Here is a 21,669-nt window from a genome sequence, read left to right as displayed (position 1 = left end):
CCGTTAGGCCGTCTTCCGCTCACGCCCCAACATCGTGCAGCCCGCCTCCAGTGGTGTCGCGACAGGCGTGAATGGAGGGACGAATGGCGACGTTTCGTCTTCAGCGATGAGAGTCGCTTGTGCCTTGGTGCCAATGATGGTCGTATGCGTGTTTGGCGCTGTGCAGGTGAGCGCCACAATCAGGACTGCATACGATCGAGGCACACAGGACCAACACCCGGCATCATGGTGTGGGGAGCGATTTCCTACACTGGCCGTACACCTTTGGTGATCGTCGAGGGGACACTGAATAGTGCACGGTACATCCAAACCGTCATCCAACCAATCGTTCTACCATTCCTAGACCGACAAGGGAACTTTCTGTTCCAACAGGACAATCTACGTCCGCATGTATCCCGTGCCACCCAACGTGCTCTAGAAGGTGTAAGTCAACTACCCTGGCCAGCAAGATCTCCGGATCTGTCCCCCCATTGAGCATGTTTGGGACTGGATGAAGCGTCGTCTCATGCAGTCTGCACGTCCAGCACGAACGCTGGTCCAACTGAGGCGCCAGGTGGAAATGGCATGCCAAGCCTTTCCACAGGACTACATCCAGCATCTCTACGATCGTCTCCATGGGAGAATAGCAGCCTGCATTGCTGCGAAAGGTGGATGTACACTGTACTAGTGCCGACACTGTGCATGCTCTGTTGCCTGTGTCTATGTGCCTGTGGTTCTGTCAGTGTGATCATGAGATGTATCTGACCCCGGGAATGTGTCAATAAAGTTTCCCCTTCCTGGGACAATGAATTCACGGTGTTCTTATTTCAATTTCCAGGAGTGTATATCCACAGTCAGTGTGAGATTTTCATACGGATGCTGCATTGTTTTCTTGCAAATTGGGACCTCTTAAAATTTAATTCCAATTAACATGTTAAATACTGAAGAAAGCCCACAGGAAAGCCAACAGTATAAGGGAATTATATATATATATATATATATATATATATATATATATATATATATATATATATATATATATGTGTGTGTGTGTGTGTGTGTGTGTGTGTGGATTTGTGTGTGTGTGTGTGTGTGTGAGTGTGTGTGTGTGTGTGTGTGTGTGAACCACTTATCACAATAGTCTGAAGATGATCCAGAGTGATCGAAACATGTAATCTAATTAAAAAAATGGGCAATTGAGTCGTAGACCGAACGATAAATGATGATTTCGTTAAACAATAAAGTTGCTGAATCTCTCAAGACGATAAAGTTGACTTATAGCAACAATATCGAAAGTTGGAGCAGCAAAAGGAATGGCGAGAAATGAAATATAAAATATATGCATACAGAATTTTTAAAATGTAGACACCACTGTTATTTGTCTCTTTGCGAGAAATTGTAATCGTATATTGTAGCATCTCATGATCCATACAACTGTATGCAGAACGACAAACAGACACACACACACACACACACACACACACACACACACACACACATTCTACAGGAGACGGTATGGAATACGTGAAGCTATAAAATCTGTTGGTACGTTCCATCCTGAAAATATTTAGACTTTTTATTAGTGAATTCGATAGCTCTTGAGAGTACAGCTAAATTGGTATAGCATTTGTTAATGTTGACGTTGTAACCTCTAGTAAAAGAGTTCGAGAAATGTCCTAGAATGTTAGAGCACAATGGCTGGAATCGGAATTTGCGGTACAAACACTGCCAAGCAGGCGTCTCGCACCAGGCTGCGTAGTTGCTTACCATAAGGTAGACCTGGGCAACGATAATAAAGCTTTATTTCCCCTTGAACCACCTTACGACCCAGATGCAGGTTACCTTCGAATGCTGCACATGGAAATACAACTTAAGCTGGAATCTAGAGAGTCACAGCGGAGTATCACAAAGTGCTTAGTAAAGGTATTCCCAATTGTGAATACTCCCAGATTTACTTAAGCTGAAACAGAGAAATCAGCTCTTCATCTTCCAAAAAATAGCGAGGTCTTGTACACTGGAAAAAGCATCTACTGTATTAAATATCTAAATATTATAAGAAAGATTTGACCTATATTTTCCCGTAGATGGCTGTGGGCTTCTTAGAGGTAAAATGCGTGCTGTGGGGAAGCTGTCTACCTACACTTCTCTTAATTATATCGTGTGGGATGCATCCGTTAAACCAAACGTTTTCCTGAAAATACATTTGTACACCGCAACATAAATATGCCTCTTAACGTTCATGCTTCTTAACGTTCATGCTGAACGTCGGCGCGTAATAGCAGTGTTACCAGCTAAGTGCAATAATCACTGTCGACTTATTTGACATTGGGGTGCGATTTCGTACACACCTAAATGAAAAAAAAAACTATTTACTAACAATGATTGCATTACCACCGAAATCTCACAACTTAAATTTTGCCTTCCAGAAAAATAACTATACCATTTGTTTAAGTATGTATTCAAACTGGTCACTAAGGGCTGAGCGGCAAATTTGCAATCGCCGTTCGAAAGAACGATGAACATATATAATTCCAATGGATGATATGGTAGAGCATGCACTGTATGACGACGCATAAGGTCTGGTGCAGTTATGTCTTCGTCATAGATTGCGTATTTGAGTGCTTCCCAAAGAAAGAGATCAAGACTTTTTACGACAAGTTTCAACGTCAACATTAACAAACGCCATATCACTGTAATTATACTCTCGAGAGCTATGGAATTGTGTTATAAAAATTATACGATTCCGTTAAAAAAACGCATTTGCTTCAATATATTCATTGATACTAGCGTTAAAACTCAACCAACAAAAACAGACGAGTCCATTCACTATCTAACACTAGCCGAAAACCACATTTCGATATGTGTAACCGTTCACGAAATAAAAGTGATATAACGTCTTATGTGACACCATATTTATCGATACCTCAGAACAAGGGTAGCGATAATTTGAAGGAAAAACACATGGAAGAGGGACCCACACATTTCGCCGTTTGTCATTTCATGGAACACACTTCATATCTTAACAACACTTATTATGATCAAAAATTAAACACCTTGTCAAAATATTAATAACTGTGCTCACAATAATTTAAAGAATTCGAACAGCAATAATTCATTAATAAAAATCTTGAACAATTTATACCGTTCAGAGCAGCACTTAGATATAAGAATATTCGTAAGTCCCCAAATACAAATAAGAAGGCACACCAGTTAGGTGTGACTACTAGCTGGTACAAAAACTAAGATTTACTAATTACAAATGACTACCACAACCAGTTCTAACAATTCCCAAGCGTGGATAAAACTGTAAACAGACAGACAATGCCCACCCAAAATACTTAAAGGATGAGTCACGCCACTGGTTGTGGCTGTTGGAAAGTCCTTAACAATTTCTAAACCTTAATAAAACCCAATAAGCAATAAAATACACATTCCCCCAACACACAAGAAAAGATGGGAAGGCATTCAAACGTGACTTCCAGCTGGTAGATTTCCTCCCCCCCCCCCCCCCCCAAAAAAAAAGAAATACAAGGAAAACAAGAAAGGCATTTTAAGTGTGACTCCCAACTTGTATGCACCATCACAAACCTTTATAATGACCATTACTAAATTCACAATGCCTCAAAATACAACTTAGGTGACAAGTTACACCAACCAGTTATCACAGCATACTGACAGCAACGACGCAGATTTTGAATGAATGGAGTTAGCTAATAACTGAGGATGAATTAATAGTTCATACTCATCAGTAAAGGTATTTAATAGTGAACACGCTCCAGAATTAGTAAATAGGGTCTGCATGATATAAATAAGTTATACACGTCAAACATAGTCACAAGGAACTTATGGCTTGCAGTAGTACCGTAAGGCATGTTTGCTTGCTTAACTCTCAAAATTTGTGCAGGTCAAGGGTTCCGAAATTAATTGGGCTTCACACCACCGTGCATGTGCTTAACTTGAGATAAGACGAGGAAGCTATATAGGCGCCTGGCTGCGGGGAAACCTAGACGTCGTGCGACCATGGAAGTGTCGACCCAGCAGGAAGAAAACACGTCTCTGCTCTGGGCCCTGGAAACAGGAACGCAACGTCCGCTTCCGGAATTACCCTGCCAGCATGCATCACGAAGGAAACAGTAATCTGCCCAATTAGGGCTGCAAACGACAATGTCTAAGATGTGGGAAATATTAACTAATTGTGGAAGTGGCCACATATACACATCACGAGCTTTACGCTCCTTAATATAACGAAAAATAACGACGTGAACTACCAACGCCGGCCAGAGTGGTCGAGCGGTTCTAGGCGCTTCAGTCTGGAACTGCGCGACCGCTCGGTCGCAGGTTCGAATCATGCCTCGGGCATTGATGTGTGTGATGTTCTTAGGTTAGCTGGGTTTCGTTGGTTCTAAGTTCTTGAGGACTGATGACCTCAGATGTTAAGTCCCATAGTGCTCAGAGCCATTTGTTTATTTATTTATTTATTTTTTTAACTACAGCCACCTGCAAATCCAAATAAAAGAACGTACTCTCCTTTAACAATGTACTGCCTTCGACATTATTGCACTTCCAACTACGTCGACTCAGCTTAAAACAGAGAGTATTCATACACTTGCAATGAATATGATCTGATGCGACAGATTAAAACCAGTTACGCTGACCGGTGAACATCCACACAATCACTCGGAGGTGTAATGAACATGACAATGCTAATATAACATTAAAACAGACCTGAACTTTTGATAACAAGTATGAATAAAAGATCAACATTTAACTCCACTGAGGCGTGAAGGACCCATGACTTCCAGGATTCTAACCAAGGGTGATATTGCCTCCAATCCGTGCAGGCGATCCACAAGTGCCGATATATTTAAGCCTTCAGAGTTGGCTCGGTGCTTGGTGATCAGGCTGCACATGGCGTCAGCTGTCTTTCAGTATCTAGCCGCCTAGAATAGTTAATCCTGCCGACAGACTTTGGCTGCGACCACCTTAGCAACTAGCGGCTTCATAAGCTCTATGCCCGGACAACCGGAGTGTCTCAAAAACAAGCTCTCCAGCCACGTGGTCACTCGGTAACTGCCAGTCACGGCCCGACAAACCCCACAACACACTGATCGATCAAGGCCCTAGCCCTGGCACATGACCAGAATCGATATCCGCTGTCCAAGTAGTTAATGGTGATAGTGTAGTGGCAGGTCCGCCAAAATTAAAGACACCACGACTCATATACATTAGCGCCAAAAAAAAAAGCTAGTATAGAGACGCACATACAAACACAAAGATATGTATTACGGTATATTGATAATTTTTACTTATGGACCGTCTGACAGCCACTGAATAAAACACAATTTTAGTGCCATAGGCGTTTCGCCTTTATTTTCTGCAAGGCATCGTCAGTGGCCTGGAATATGTACATATGTTAATTATTTTATTTACATTTTTGTCATTGTGCTTATAGGTTATAAACAGTTCTGGTGGTTGGTATTTCTTATTAGGTTGTAATTTTTTGAACTGTACTTACAGGTTGCGTGGACAATTTCTTACATATTACGCTCCTGTTGCATTTTTGCTGTTATTCTTCTTCTTATGAACCCCAATTTGCGGTTTTTTCCACATTCCACAGCACTATGCACTGAACGCTTGTTGTAATGCAATGTTTTGGTTTCTGTTGCCGACTGTCAAGTGTTTTTGCCAAAGATCGAATGTTATTGCCAAACTTATGAGTATAACTATTGAAGTATCTGTGGTCTGTTCGTGTATGCGTTTGTGTGTGTGTGTATGTGTGTGTGTGTGGGTGGTTGTGTGTGTGTGTGTGTGTTTATGTGTGTGTGTGTGTGTGTGTGTGTGTGTGTGTGTGTGTGTTTTTGGTGTAATATTTCTTTTTGGTGCTGTGTGTATGTGTGTGTATTTAACGGTAGTATCACATGAAAATTTAGCGTTAATTATACCAACAGCGATGTATATACAGGTTTTTTCCGAAAGAACGATGATAGTAGCCGGCCGTTGTGGCCGAGCATTTCTAGCCGCTACAGTCCGGAACCACGCGACTTTTACGGTCGCAGGTTCGAATCCTGCCTCGGGCATGGATGTGTGTGATGTCCTCAGGTTAGCTAGGTTTAAGTAGTTGTAAGTTCTAGGGGACTGATGACCTCAGATGTTAAGTCCCATAGTGCTCAGAGCCATTTGAACGATTTGAAAGATGATAGTAACTGCTATCAGAGACTGTTCGCTGCAAACATATGTGTGGAATATAACATGGTATATGATTACTGTTTTTCAGTATGATGCAAGTAACGTAAGTATGTAAGTTTGAAATTGTTCAAATGTATGTAATATACATATATAACAGACAGGAAATATAAAATATACGATGTATATATTTTTTATTTTATTTCTGGTTTTTTCTTGCGGCTACCAATCTTTGCTCTAAGGGTCAGTGTTCTTCAGATCGTCCCAGATTTTGGTACGAATCAGTAACGTTGCGACTGTTCTGTACAGAAATCGTTGAGGAACAGCCCTGTGGTTGTTTGTTTTGTGGGGCGAGCAATATAGTAGTCATCAACGAACAGCCCTGTGGAACTTCCGACGTTATCCACTACGTCAATTATATTGTACTGAGAACAATGATGGTCGTAAAATACCTCCTTGCTGTACTGTTAGCAACTATGCGGACTGGCAGTCATAGTTAGGTAGTCAAGCATTCAAGTGTTTCACGAGGTGGAGTGAAACTCCGCCGGAACTTACTTGATTCGGCGCCAAAGCCATCCTCTGCTGCTCCCTCTCGCTGACGCAGTTCGCTCTTGGAGGAACGTCCGACGTCCTGTGTTTCTGAGGAGGAGAGCCGTCCTTGTGCTGTGGCGCAGAGCGGGCGGGCCGTGGACCGTGGAAGCTGACCGCCGCCAGCTGCCTCCGAGTGAGCGGTGCTGTGGCCGCGCCAGCGACCATTAGGCGACGGAAGCCGTTGCGAGAGCCTCTCGCAGCCCACTCAGTCGCGCTGGCCAGCCGCTCGTGGCCAGCTTAAACGCTCTTCGCAGCCCCTCACTACCCCCAGTTACCGCAGGGAAATTGCCTCTGGTTCCTCTCGGCGTGCACTGCTGCGTTTGCAGTATCCAACGAGGGAACGTTTCATGTCACACCCAGTACGCTTATCGCTGTTCATTCCCTAATAAAACGCACACAGCAAGCTTCCCAGGTTAAAGGTACAATCTTCTACATTGTTAGATCTCGCCATGTTCCTCTTCCTTTTTATTCTTTTGCTTGCGAGATTTTTATGGGGCGTTTTGAAAAACAGACATTACACAGTACACCATTAAACCCATCTTGTTTGCTTTGCTATGCGGATGACAAAATTATTATGTGATCGCACAGTAATTAAGAGCTTCGTAGGTTCTACAGTTTCTTAAATAACCTTTGTTCTAGGTTTTTCATCGTGCGGACACAGACTAAGAACGGTTTCCCATTCTGTAGAGAGTACAGACTGTACTCTAGGTCACAGAGAGTACAGAAAAACTGCAAATACAAATGTATTTAAATGCCACTTGGTAGTGTCTCTCTTTCCAGAGGCTGTCAGTTCTCAACTTCCTGTTTTCACCTACCTGCTGTATCAGGGACAATAACAGTTTCGAAATGGATTAGAATTTACTGGAGGACACCTTGAGAGTAGACATCTCTGTTGTTTTGTCCACAGATAGGGATTTCCTACGGTGGAGTATTGCTTATGCTAATAAGAAAAACGTGGAACAGCATTCTCCCATTGTGCCGTTACCGTTGGTTTCTACAGTCACTGACCGCATTTCACAAAATAATGTAAAAACCTACATTTTTCAGTGCGAAGTAAAACACTTTTTCCGGCGAAAAACGGGCGTACCTATTCACCTCCACAATGCGGCGATCTGTGAAGTGACATGTAACAGTGGTAAAATCTAAATGGGGAGAGTGGAAGAACAGTAGATGAACGTTTTGGAGACGCCAAACACCACACGCTGTTAAAATAAAACGTATCACTATCGAAACATCACGACAGCTGCGGTAAAGATACAAACTGGAAACGTACGAGTGTTACGCAAACAATTCAACTTTCATAAAAGGAAAGTCCGAGTAGAGGTTGGGAGTTCTAGGAATGAAAGCAATTTCAGAAATGTAAGAGTGCAGATCGTGAGACTGAAAGGGGCTCATTCAACACTGAGTCAACGCATCCCCATATACGGGACATTACGAGCACCAGTGACGTCACAGCCGGCAGATAGTATCTATAAGGGCGCAGCAGCAGCCCACCAGCTATTGTACCACCTGACAGTGGCCAAATCGTACTAGGCGAAAGCCTGTGTTGTCTTAATCGCTTGATGCGGCTGGAAACCCGAGAAATTTTTATTCACTTTCAATAGAAATAACAGTTAGGTACTTCTAGTTTCGTTGCTTCTTGCCAACAAGAAACAATAACTCAGCTCCGATGGGCAAAGAATATAAAATCTCCTAGCAAGCTAGTTGCACGGCAATAATATATTATTACACATCCCGCCCCCCTCAATTCTCTGCTTTTTCTTGCTACATATCTATTGATGATGGCCCACCAATCACTGCGGAAAAATCATGCACAGGGAGACCCAGATGGGATCCCAACAGAATGGTCGAAACATGCCCTGACAATACAAAAATTACAGCTGCAGTAACAAAGGGCAAAAGAACCCACTGGCTTACGTACCCAAGTTAATCCGGCTTTTCTGAGGTGTGGGGTGAACGAAGTTGGCTTTTAAATTACTGACATGAAGTTCAAACTCATTTCATACATCGATGGAACACAAGGAGAACATCTATGTAATGTCCCATACACGGTACAATGAAATCAAATGAGTGCTATGCGTTCAGAGAAATAATTTCAATTCAGTTGTTTACTAAATTGTATTTTAGCAAATAGTGAAGAAATTTTTATTCTTTATTTTTTAAGCAAACAGGAAGCAGATCTATTATTTGGGAGGTCATCTGAAAGAAAAGTACCGTGGCATGGTTAGATCAAGTGAAAGAGACTACTACACGACTTTTTGTCAGAGAAATCCTACTCAATGGTCGCCGTCATATGAAAAGATTGTAATATTGGCTGGAGTTGCTAATTGGAAATACTTTTATACAGTGAGATTCAAAGACAAAGAATTGTTATTACTGACAAAATGTAAAAGATAGTAACACATTGCGTCACTTGATATATGAAGGTTCAAAGTTTTGACGCAGCTACGCTGGTATTTTTTGTAGCCACATGGCTACGAAAACACCAGAGAAACCATTCTGTATATTGGAATTTGCGTGAAGTGAATCAATTCTTCGAGTGCAACGTGTATCCCGCAGTCGATTCAGCAAGGAGCCTTCTGTGCACAAGTACATTTATGACAAGCATAAAACATTCTTGGAAATTGGTTGCATATGCAAAGGGAAGAGCAGTGGGCAATCACGCACGTGTGATGAAAATGTAGCTTCTATCTGAGATGCATTCACACGAGACCTCCAGAGCGGGGCCGGGCCAGGAACCCCTAATTGGTTAGACATTGGTGTGACGTCTTCTGAAACAACCGTGGAAGTATGTAAAGGACAGAGCGATTGTCCCAACTGTGGTAGCTGCTTTTCAACAGACGAGAAACTGAACTGTTGAAGCTGTCGATTTAATAAGCAAGTGCATGGAGATGCATGTATGGAATGAAACTGACTACCGTTTCGTTGTTTCTCGAGCAACAGATTGTGCTGATGATGTGTGTGTCTTGTAGGGCCAGTGCGATCAGAAATCTTCGAAATTTCCGTTACAGTGTGAAATTGATAATGTGTTTCTGTTCTTACTTTTCAAATCATGCTATACAGCATTTAATGAAGATGGCGCACACAGCTCGTAATTATTTGGAAAACTTCATAATGACCGCCTCAAGATGCTGTGGAACAAGACCCATCCGATTAAATTACTTGTTTCCATTACTCCGTAGTCCTGGATTTATGGACTCGGTGCCACATTTTCCTCTTACAGCCATTTGCGTTTTCCTGATAAGTGGTTTTGGAATTCCAGGTCACCCTGCAATTCCTATGTTATGGCCGTTTTACCTGTACGTGGCATAAATTTTCGATACGTAGCGTCTTGAAGCACCAAACACTTCTGTTACTGGGGTGTGTAAGCACACACCATACGAACACGTTCGAATTGACTTAGCTCCGACACAATGCACCCAAAACTATTCAGTGCCCTGTTCTGACCACGAATGATTGGCAACTTATTCAGATCTTTGTACAGGTGCTGTTCCTGGTGAAACACAACAGCACAAACTCCAGGCTTGGCTAGTGCCCGTCTTTATGTTCAAGTGTGCATTTCTCGCCACTCTTCTTTATTTCTGTCAAATGCCATTACATTGCTGTGTATGAAACTTGAAATTAGTTAATTAGTAAATGAATAGTGTTGTTTTTGTTTGATTTCATCTTAGTTGCATTTGCCGAAATTGTAGATGTATGTCTTTGCAGTATGTTTATTGAGAGATGGATCAGTTGTTAAAGTTAAATGCAGTTACAGTTTAAGAACAAATCAAATACATTTAATTCATGTATACAGGTATCACATACTTACATGTCTAGACTGACACGAAGAAACTATACTGTCATTTGCCTGAAGCAATTTAGGGAAACCATCTAAAACCCGGATCGGGTTGGGTGTGTGTAGATTAGAGCATCCGTTCCCCGAACACAAGGCCATTCGGTTTACAACAGCACAGTGTATCCGTACTGCATAATATTGTTCCGCGAAAAAAATATTTAATTCTGCGAAGTCTATTGCTACAGTGTTCATTCATTTCTACCAGCATTTATTGGACACTTGAAACACAGATTCTTTCACAGAGTAATGTTTCACACAATGACAGTGGATAAAGTAATTGGTTTCATTTGCTTGCCTGAAGAACTGAATCCATAGTCAATAAGTGGTTGAGCTAAGGAAGAGGACCAGGAAACGAAGTAACCAAAATGGTTCAAATGGGTCTGAGCAGTATTTAACTTGACATCTGAGGTCATCAGTCCCCTAGAACTTAGAAATAGTCAAGCATAACTAACCGAAGGATATCACACACATTCATGCTCGAGGGAGGATTCGAACCTGCGACAACGGCCGGCCGATGTAAGCATTGGGAGTAAGGTTGTACAGAATACACAAATGATATTAAGGTGTAATATGATGTGTAACATGAGAAAACGTTTTATTATTTACTTGTGTTACGTTTTCTTACGAAATCTCTAATCTGTGTTATCTTATCCTTCGCTATATAGAAAGTGTTGGTTAACAGGTACCGTTATTAAAAAAAAGTTTTACTACAGTAATTATCAAGGATTTTTTTGATGTGGTTAATTGACTTATAAATGTACTGGCATGGTTTAGTTCAAATCGTCATTCTTTTGAATAGTACGTTAAAATGACGCCGATTACTATTTTAGGTTGTTATAGTTATGGCCCTTGTAGTATAAAAATTGTATTGGTATTTACTTCATTTATTCCCCGAAAAACGCTTCCAAGCCAATAACTGAATATGCTTCTAATAACAATCTCCCAGTGCTCGAGAACGATGGCATATTTGGAAAAGTTGCATGATATATTCGGGATATATACTGATATGAACAATCTTCAGAAATTAACAATTTACTCTTTGAAAATTCAGCCCCTTGTTGCTGCTATGATACAAAGTCCAGTGCATCTGGAATATAATTATGGAAATGCTTACGTTATTACTGTTGTGTAACTGAATATATTATTCATAATTATTATAAGGTGAAACGTCTCACGTGGATCCTGACACAAAGTTCGTTCATCAACTTTGTGGACTCTGTTTTCCTACTATCTGTGTCGCTCCCATAGATGAGGTATGTCATGGAGGATATACCCAATCAATTGACGCAAACGATACAGACAGTTGAACAATTTGTTTCTGGTGTATCGCGAAGCGTCTGCTTTCATCGCACGGTGTGTCGGTAGCTGCGGCGGGGGAATGGCGCGGGCGAGAAAATTTGCAGGCCGACCGCCCCTTCAGGAAAATTGCTCGTTCCTGTACAGGATTAGCTGCCTCCCCGTCGACCCCGGGATATGCTGCCAATAAGGAAGACCCGAGCAGTTCTGGCGGAATCAGGCCAGGGGACTTGAAATTGAGTTCCGCCCCCTCCATCCCTTCGCCATCCGCTCGTCTTTCATAGGGCAGCCTCCCGATAGCTCTCCTGCCTTTCCCCTTAGATATCGTCCAAGCCCTCTGTGTGTCATACATGCGTGCAACAGCCTCGCTTCGGAAATTTATTTCCTTTACTCCACCCGCTGCCGACATATGACGCATGATGCCAGGTTGATATCTTGTCCCCATATTCGTGACGTATTGACGTTCCTGGAAGCTCCTCGATTTTCAGCGAGTGTCAACTCAAACATCTTCGTATAAATGGCTTCCGCGCGAGGGGTTATGAATGCAATCCTTTTTGCTATAGTGCCACATCATACTGCTTGAGATGCTTCGACGCCCCGAGGAAGGCTACATTGAGAGGAAACGTCACGTGTCGTTTCGTGTATTCTATTTCATCTTACAACATGACAGAGCGTCTTACACACAATAATTTTATTCCATAACCTTCTTGTTATCCATAAGAATTTAGTTACGTTATATGTTATCTTACCCATGTTTGTTTCACAAACTCAGTACGGCATGTCTGTAAACTTTACAAAATTCACTTACTTGGAAGGCGATTGTCCATTATACTCACATAAAATGAAGGATAAGCGATTTTTACTTCGACACGAACAGCTCTGGTATGATTCCGGCCTCTGATATTTCCTAGTGAGCCTTTATTCTACCGCATTCTTTCCTCCATTCCTTCCCTCACAACAATGTTCCGACCACCAGTTATCATTAGTTTTTCATATTTCTTCACTACTAAACTACTAGTTCATGTTTTCTTACACTTTCTCGGCCTCTTCGTCTACTGGTTGTGACTCGCCCGCATATATCTGAACTATTGCTGTTGGAGATAGTTTGCTACCGATTCTCATGAGAGTAGTCCTATTACTGCACTGTTCATATGAACTCCCTCTCTACCTACCTTCCCATTCAAGAAGAAATCCCCGCTGCAACGTTTTTCCGCTTCTGTTGACCTTATCCTCTACTCCTCTGCATAGGAATCCTTGTCATCGTTCGACTTCACTCACACCTACTCCATCTAGACGGAGCCTTTTCATTTCAATTCCTGATTTTCTGGCTTCCATATCGCATTCATTCTGACTTTCCAGGCTCCGACTAGTAGAATACTAAGCAGCCGGTGGTCATTTAATCCTTTCGTCCTGGTCGTCTCCGTCTTGGCAGTCTTCTCCCGGAGATGTAGGGGACTAATCCGAAATCTTTTACCAACGGATAGATCATCATGAGACTTTTTCCGATACTGGCTACATGTCCCGTGGATAAACGTTACGTGTTCTTAATTCAGTAGTGTCCATTTCCTTCTGCATGTTCATACCGTTGATCGTTGCTGATTCTTTCATAGTTACGTTATTGTCCACCACCACAAGGGCAGGAGAACGCCCTGAACTTCTGTTGGCTCATCCTCCCTCTTTGGAACGGTCGTTGGAAGGATGAGACTAGCTCATGTAGGAAGTCTTCGGCCTCCATTAAATGATTTTTATTCAAAATTTACGCAGTGACAGTGATCGAACCAGGGATCCTGGACGTTTTGATCTCTAGTCGAAGACACTACCAACTTCTACTTTTCTGATTTTTTTTCCATTCTTTAATTGTTTGTTTTTATATTTGTTATGAGCTCCGTAACTCTGCTTCTAGTCATTCCATTCGCTCATGTGTAGTTGCCTGGCTTCTGTTCTTTCCTCCTTCTTCAATAAAACATAATAACTGTCCCGAAAAGTAAAAGAAACTAATTTACTGTTTCTATTGATGCAGCAACTTATTATTATTTATTACTTAAATTTAGGTTCTTCAGAATTGTAAATGAAATGACGAGGAAAATTTTTCGTTTCGTGGAATCGCAAAAACGCAATAATATGGTAGCCCTGCTTATGATGCTATATGTTTTTCCTTCTGAAGTTTTTCCTAGCTCTCTTTGCTGTGAAAATGAAAATGTTGCTTCTTTGTTGTTGTTGTTGTGGTCTTCAGTCCTGAGACTGGTTCGATGCATCTCTCCATGCTACTCTATCCTGAGCAAGTTTCTTCATCTCCCAGTATGTACTGCAACCTACATCCTTCTGAATCTGCTTAGTGCATTCATCTCTTGGTCTCCCTCTACGATTTTTACCCTCCACTCTCTCCTCCAATACTAAATTGGTGATCCCTTGATGCCTCAGAACGTGTCCTATCAACCGATCCCTACTTCTTGTCAAGTTGTGCCACAAACTCCTCTTCTCCCCAATTTTATTCAGTACCTCCTCATTAGTTATGTGATCTATCCATCTAATCATCAGCATTCTTCTGTAGCACCACATTTCGAAAGTTTCTATCCTCTTCTTGTCCAAACTATTTATCGTCCCGGTTTCAATTCCGTACATGGCTACACTCCATACAAATACATTCAGAAACGACTTCCTGACACTTAAATCTATACTTGATGTTAATAAATTTCTCTTCTTCAGAAACGCTTTCCTTGCTTCTTTATAAATGCAAAAAATTCGGACACCTTCCATCTGTCAATATATCCTTCCATCTGTCAATATATATATATATATATATATATATATATATATATATATATATATATAAAGGATGTCCGGGCTAATCTCTGGTATTATTGTAGGGATTTTGATGTGATATTCACGAGTTGGGGTTGTGTATACAGGGTGGTCCATTTATCGTGACAGGGCCAAATATCCCACGAAATAATCATCAAACGAAAAAACTACAAGGAACGAAACTCTTCTAGCTTGAAGGGGGCAACAAGATGGCACTATGGTTGGCCCGTTGAATGTATAGGTCAAACGGATATCAACAGATTTTTAAAAAAAATAGGAACCCCCATTTTTATTACATATTCGTGTAGTACGTAAAGAAATATGACTGTTTTAGTTGCAACACTTTTTTCGCTTTGTGATAGATGGCGCTGTAATAGCCACAAACGTATAAGTACGTGGTATCACGTAACATTCCGACAATGCGGACGGTACTGGCTTCGTGATACATTATCCGCGTTAAAATGGACCTTTTACCAATCGCGGAAAAGGTTGACATCGTGTTGATGTATGGTTATTGTGATCAAATACCCAACGGGCGTTTGCTATGTATGCTGCTCGGTATCCTAGACGACATCATCCAAGTGTCCGGACCGTTCGCCGAATGGTTGCGAGATTAAAGGAAATAGGAAATGTTCAGCCACATGTGAAACGTATACCACGATTTGCAACAAATAATGATGCACAAGTAGGTGATTTAGTAGCTGTCGCGGCTAATCCGCACATCAGTAGCAGACAAATTGCGCGAGAATCGGGAATTTCAAAAACGTCGGTGTTGAGAACACTACAGTAACATCGATTGCACCCTTACCATATTTCTAAGCAGCAGGAATTGCATGGAGACGACTTGCTTTCGCGTTGCTCTCTACGAATATTACGTGACAGAATGTTCTTCATAACAATGTTACGTGGTGGGAGGTGTTTTGTTTACCACTGTTACATGGTAGAGGGCGCTTTGCACCAATGTTACATGGTGGAGAGTGCATCTTATTGGTGCTGTTTGGCAGAGGGTGTTCGGTATCAATGTTGTGCGGTCGAGCGTATTTCGTGCTAATATTGCATGTCAGAGAGTTATTCAGGCCAATGTTTTGTGATGGAGGGTGTTTCGCAATGTTATGTTGTGGAGGGTGACCCATACCAGTGTTTTGTAGCTGAAGGTGGAAAGTGCACCATACCACCTGTGCAGAGCAGAGGATGCTTTGTGACTCCGTTGTGTAGCCGAGGGTGCTTTATACAGAAAATGTAGCATGGATTGGACTAGCATCGCAGTCGGGCAGCAGGCAATGGCCTATGGCTCGCTTTTAACTGGTGTTGCATTCAGGTGGCACGATGGCATGATAGCTCTCATCTCACATCACTGCCTAGAGATGCCGCTCCAAACATTAATTAAATATCTACCAGACAACATTCAAGCCTCCTGAGAACTTCCCTGGCGTGCACTGCTTGAAACTTTTCAGTTGTATAAAAGTGACAACTTTCTGTTACCTTACCTTGTTCTCTGAATTTTTTTCGTAGCTCCATGCAGTAATATATTATTATTGAAAGCTCAGGCAAGTCATACATCCACAGATAATTAGTGCTACCAATGTGAAGCTAGAGCAGGATGCTAGTTTTGTGTATATCCAATTACTTGATCACCCTTACAAGTTGAAGAGGTTCTTATAGCTCGATAAGGAAGAATATGAATGTTAAATTAAAATTCTTCTCCTTCATTGTAGCAGTTATTTTTCTTAACACCACCTACATTATTCGTGAAGACCGTAAGTTGATTTTAAGACACAAGTAACATAATGGATAAAGGTAAATTCACATATAGACTGAAAAATACACATTGGTCTAAATATCTCAGATACAAAGATATTATAATTTTGCGTATTTCCAAAATTCTGCTGATAGTTTCATTTTTCCTGCTGTTCCTAGTGTAATAAAATGACGGAATTTAGCTTACATTCTGACCTTTTCTAAATATAAAATATAAAATTATATAAACAGAAAAAAATAAAAATTCAGTCTTTACAAATGTGTTAACTATACCTGGAAGCAGCCGTAGAGAGGTAGCGAGGGTCGAGTTCTTTAAATTTGGAACTTATGTCTTACTTATCAGCTACATGGTCCAAAGTCGTATTTGGTGATGTCAGTTCCGGTGCTCACAAAGAAGGTGAAACGCCAATTTTTAACAGACAGGTTAGAGGCAACAGATGTAGACTCATTTACATACACCTACTTCACTAGTTATACAGTGAGCCGAATAGACTGGGGTTACAACCCACAAGACTTAGTGCGTAATCCCACTTCATCAGGAAACTAGTTTGTAAACTTTTCCGATCATTGCGCCTATATCACCAGGATCAATATACAGAAACAATTGACTTTCCTTGGAAAACAATGTTGGATATTATATAATACCTTACTTAAAGATGAACAATTAATAATATGGGTGTTGGAAACATGGAAGGACTGCTCTCATTAAAAAAAACATACCACAAAACTGTTATTGGTGAAATCCAAACTAAAGAGGTTCCTTAGACAATGTGATTATACAAAAAGTAAGTGGGAGCAAAATACAGTAGAATTTTATTTCAATTGTGTCTCCGAACTGCACCATAATACAAAACCTATAACCAACAGTAATAATGTAGATGAAACCAAAGCCACAATGCACAGAAGGAAACTGACGATCTGAAAGTTTGGGCAAGACTGATATTATACAAGAGGAAAATATATCACTCTATAATTTGTTCTGGACATCTAAAACGACCAAAGCACAAAATGATCCAGGAACTCAAGACAGAAGTCGAGGCAACACAACAGGGGCTTACATAAAAAGCGGAGTGCTGCAAAATGTTTCTGCAAGCGACAGTAGACGAGAACGTCGAATGTATTTACTGAATCTGAGTCAGGTAGCAGCCACCGGCCAAGACAGAGAACCAACAGGGAAGAAAATGATTTTGTTACATTTTAAGAGTTCCTGATCATCAGCGATTGATATAGTTTCATCTGTGCGCATCGGTAGTTTAGTTTTTGAATTTATGCGTGTTATTATAATGAATTGAAATGAGCGTGTGGCGTTGTAGGCCTGGAGGCCCCATCCGGGAAAGTTCGACCGCCGAGTGCAAGTCTTATTTCAGTTGACGCCACGTTGGGCGACTTGCGTGCCGGTGATGATGATGAAATAATGATGAGGGCAACACAACACCCGTTCCTCGAGCGGAGAGAGTGTCCAACCCGGCCGGGAATCGAACCCGGACCCGCTGCATGGGAGGCAAGCACGTAACCACTCAGCTAAGCAGGCGGACGTAAATTTAATAGTTTATACACAGAGTGATCCCGTTTTCGTGTCGCAAAGTAACCGATTTCGTTACTTTTACAAGTTCCTAAGCAGGGGCGAGTTCTTTAGTCTCACTTGTGTGCTTTGGTAGTTTAGTGTTTGAATACCAGCGTGTTAATCTATTTTATTAGACACAGTTTTTGTATTTACGAAGTGTCTACGGTAGAGTTCCGCAGCGCGTGTCGATAGCCATTTATTGGGCAGTACAGTTTTCCACCCTTTTTAGTAGGGTTAGGGGCTGTGCTTGTTGTGTACAGATGCGAACTGAGTTGGTGACACTTCCATCTCAGCGGCAGGCTGTGTTGACTGCGGTTACACAGACTGCAGTGGATGGGCGTCACTGTCATGGCTCGCCCGTGGGATCTAACGGACGTCCAGCACGACCTACAAGTGCGGCTATCGGTCCGCACCGGTGGCCAGACCGTTTCTACTCGCACTGAAGTTGACCGCTCACCTGTGGTCAAGTGGGACGTTGCCTCAGGGAATGGAAGGCTGTGAAACGCTTCCCAGGTGTCGAACGTAAGGCTTCACCAGTCAGTCTGACAAACAGGTTCCAGATGCTGTGTGCGGCTGACAAAATTCCTCAGCCAGATGCAGTTACTTGCTCTGTTTCAGAGGAAACCTCTCAGCCTACAAGATCCGGGCGGCCAAAGAAGGTGGGTTATTATTAGCTGGAAGCTCCAATCTTTGATGTCTTATAGGGCCCCTGAGATCCATGCTTGAGAAGGAGGGGAATAAAGCGAACGTGCACTCCGTGTGCATACCGGGTGGAACTACTGCAGACGGGGAAAGTGTTTGTCTTGGTGCCATGAAGAGCACAGATGCAGACAGCTGTAGTTAGTGACTCCGATAGGTACCGCTTTGGATCAGGAAAGGTTTTCTCGTGTTTAGAGTGGCCATCAGATGTGGCAATGGCTGCCAGTTATAACGGTACCTTGCGGGCAGGCGTTTCAATTAGTATCATCGGGGATAAATATACTTTATTTTGGAAGAATTAAAAAGGGGAAATTGATACGAAACTTTAATAATTGCACAGTACTACCAAGAAGCAATATAATGAAAAGTAATAAAAGCAAATTATCAAAGACGAAGCGGGGCAGAAAGATATAGGGGCGCGTTTGTTTTTTAATACATATAAAAGAACTTGTAACACATTATTGAGCTCTCTACCTTCAGTTATCACGATCGGGCTAGTCGATTAAAAAGTAGTACGCGACTGTGAAATTCGTTATGGAGATTATTTAAAAACTCTTCAAGCACGTTTAAAAACACATTACGTGTGACAAAGTGATCGGAGACGTTTATTGTCGGGTGAAATGAAAATGATACCGACATAATAATTCGAACTTTGTGTCAGCTGGGAAAAATACTCTTGGGAAAGTATTATGGTTGTGGAACCCACGAAAGTTTTGCGCAACGGAAAGCTATAGTTTACGTAATTCTGCTTTTCATAAAATTGTGAAACGACCGAGCGAGGTGGCGCAGTGGTTAGCACACTGGACTCGCATTCTGGAGGACGACGGTTCAATTCCGTCTCCAGCCATCCTGATTTAGGTTTTCCGTGATTTCCCTAAATCGTTTCAGATAAATGCCGGTATGGTTCCTTTGAAAGGGCACGGCCGATTTCCTTCCCAATCCTTCCCTAACCCGAGCTTGCGCTCCGTCGCTAACGACCTCGTTGTCGACGGGACGTTAAACACTAACCACCACCAACTGTGAAACGCATGTGCGCGGGACATTAAGAGAATCTTATCCTTGTACGGTTGCGGGGGTAACTGATACTAACAACGCGCCAGCATCAAAATAGTTCGCTTATTAACTACCAGTATTAATTAACGGGGACCTACAATACTAAAAGCAGTGCATACACCGTTAAAGTGAGCCCTGCGTGTGAAAGATAATGACATCGAACATTTAGAGAGCGAAGGATAGACATTTAAGCGCCGAATGAGAGCCTGGGTCGTGTCGATATTTGGACATTACATGACACGTGTTATGCAGAACACGATATCGACCATTATAATACAGAAAAGAAGGATGGGATCATCACCTCCAGTCCCAATTCATATTTCATATTTAGTTAGTGAAAAGAAAAGAGTTAATACACAAACTACATTTCGATATTATCCACGATTTTGGCTTCATTACGTAGTCCTGACTACATGATAAACAATATCTGTGGAAGTTGTGTACAACGTATCGTCATAATATTTAGCCAACCAATATTGTGGGACACCAAAAATGTAAACGCATGAAATTGTTCTTACACCGGATGTATAATGTGTGAGGACGACGAACTATATTGAGGAACTGCACATCCATCACGTACTTGCATGTTTATCTGCGATAATTGTCCTTGTCGGTACATCACCATAGAGTTGGAATAGAATCGCTGGAACATTGCAAACCATTCAGATTAATCGAATATCTAAATACTCATAATGCTGGTATCACCAGGATGTATGCTTTCTCCTCACCCCCGTGGCAGTAATTGAATTAAGAGTCAGCCGGGAATAACATTTAAATCAATTGACTACCACTGAGCTAGCGTCACGAATTTTCAAACGTCCATTGCCATGTTTGAAGGCGAGTGACATCACGAGTGCTAACATCGATCGAGGGGTGTCGTCGTGATTGTATTGAATGACATTGAGCGGTCACACAGTCTTGTTTGAGAGATGAATGGAGAGATCACTATTCGCAGCATAGTCGAAACGAACTCTGGTACACAGCCGACTTTAATGGACTGCTGACCTATTTAACTGAACCGGAAGCCCCATAGGGTGGGGGGTTTCAGGTTCTGCTAAATAGGCCAGCAGTCCATTAGAAGAAGGAGGCAGCTACATGGGTAGTGAGTGCTGTGTGGCTTGGTCTGGCCAGTTTCGTAATTTAGAGAGCCTCAGGGAAACACAGGAAGGTCTTCACTCTCAAATGGTACAGGACAAACATAAGAAGACCCTAGATCTATAAACCATCGGTATAACAATTGTAAACTGTTGCAGCTTTTTAGGGAACATAACAGAGATTCAAGCGTTAATAGAAAGCACTGCTTCTTAGACCGTTATAGGCACTGAACACTGGCAAAACTGGAGATAAGGTCAGCCGCAACTTTTGCGAAGGACCGAAGGATGTTCAGAAAGAACAAGCTAATACAGTTGACATTGGCGTGTTTGTTGCTGATAGATGTAGTTTATCTTGTAGCGAATTTCAAGTACATACACTTCTGGAAATAGAAATAAGAACACCGTGAATTCATTGTCCCAGGAAGGGGAAACTTTATTGACACATTCCTGGGGTCAGATACATCACATGATCACACTGACAGAACCAGAGGCACATAGACACAGGCAACAGAGCATGCACAATGTTGGCACTAGTACAGTGTATATCCACCTTTCGCAGCAATGCAGGCTGCTATTCTCCCATGGAGACGATCGTAGAGATGCTGGATGTAGTCCTGTGGAACGGCTTGCCATGCCATTTCCACCTGGAGCCTCAGTTGGACCAGCGTTCGTGCTGGACGTGCAGACCGCGTGAGACGACGCTTCATCCAGTCCCAAACATGCTCAATGTGGGACAGATCCGGAGATCTTGCTGGCCAGGGTAGTTGACTTACACCTTCTAGAGCACGTTGGGTGGCACGGGATACATGCGG

The 21,669-nt window shown here is 42.0% G+C and overlaps 1 protein-coding gene across 1 annotated transcript in view; it reads left to right on the top strand.

The window, feature by feature from the left end:
- LOC126278488 (uncharacterized) overlaps positions 1–21,669 on the top strand; it is a 554,677-nt gene that overhangs the window by 436,344 nt on the left and 96,664 nt on the right. The window lies entirely within an intron of this gene.

This window comes from Schistocerca gregaria, chromosome 6 (genome assembly GCF_023897955.1).
Source record: "Schistocerca gregaria isolate iqSchGreg1 chromosome 6, iqSchGreg1.2, whole genome shotgun sequence".
Classification (NCBI taxonomy): Eukaryota; Metazoa; Arthropoda; class Insecta; order Orthoptera; family Acrididae; genus Schistocerca; species Schistocerca gregaria.
Note: the sequence above shows the minus strand (reverse complement) of the source record. Positions and strands in the feature narration are given on the sequence as shown.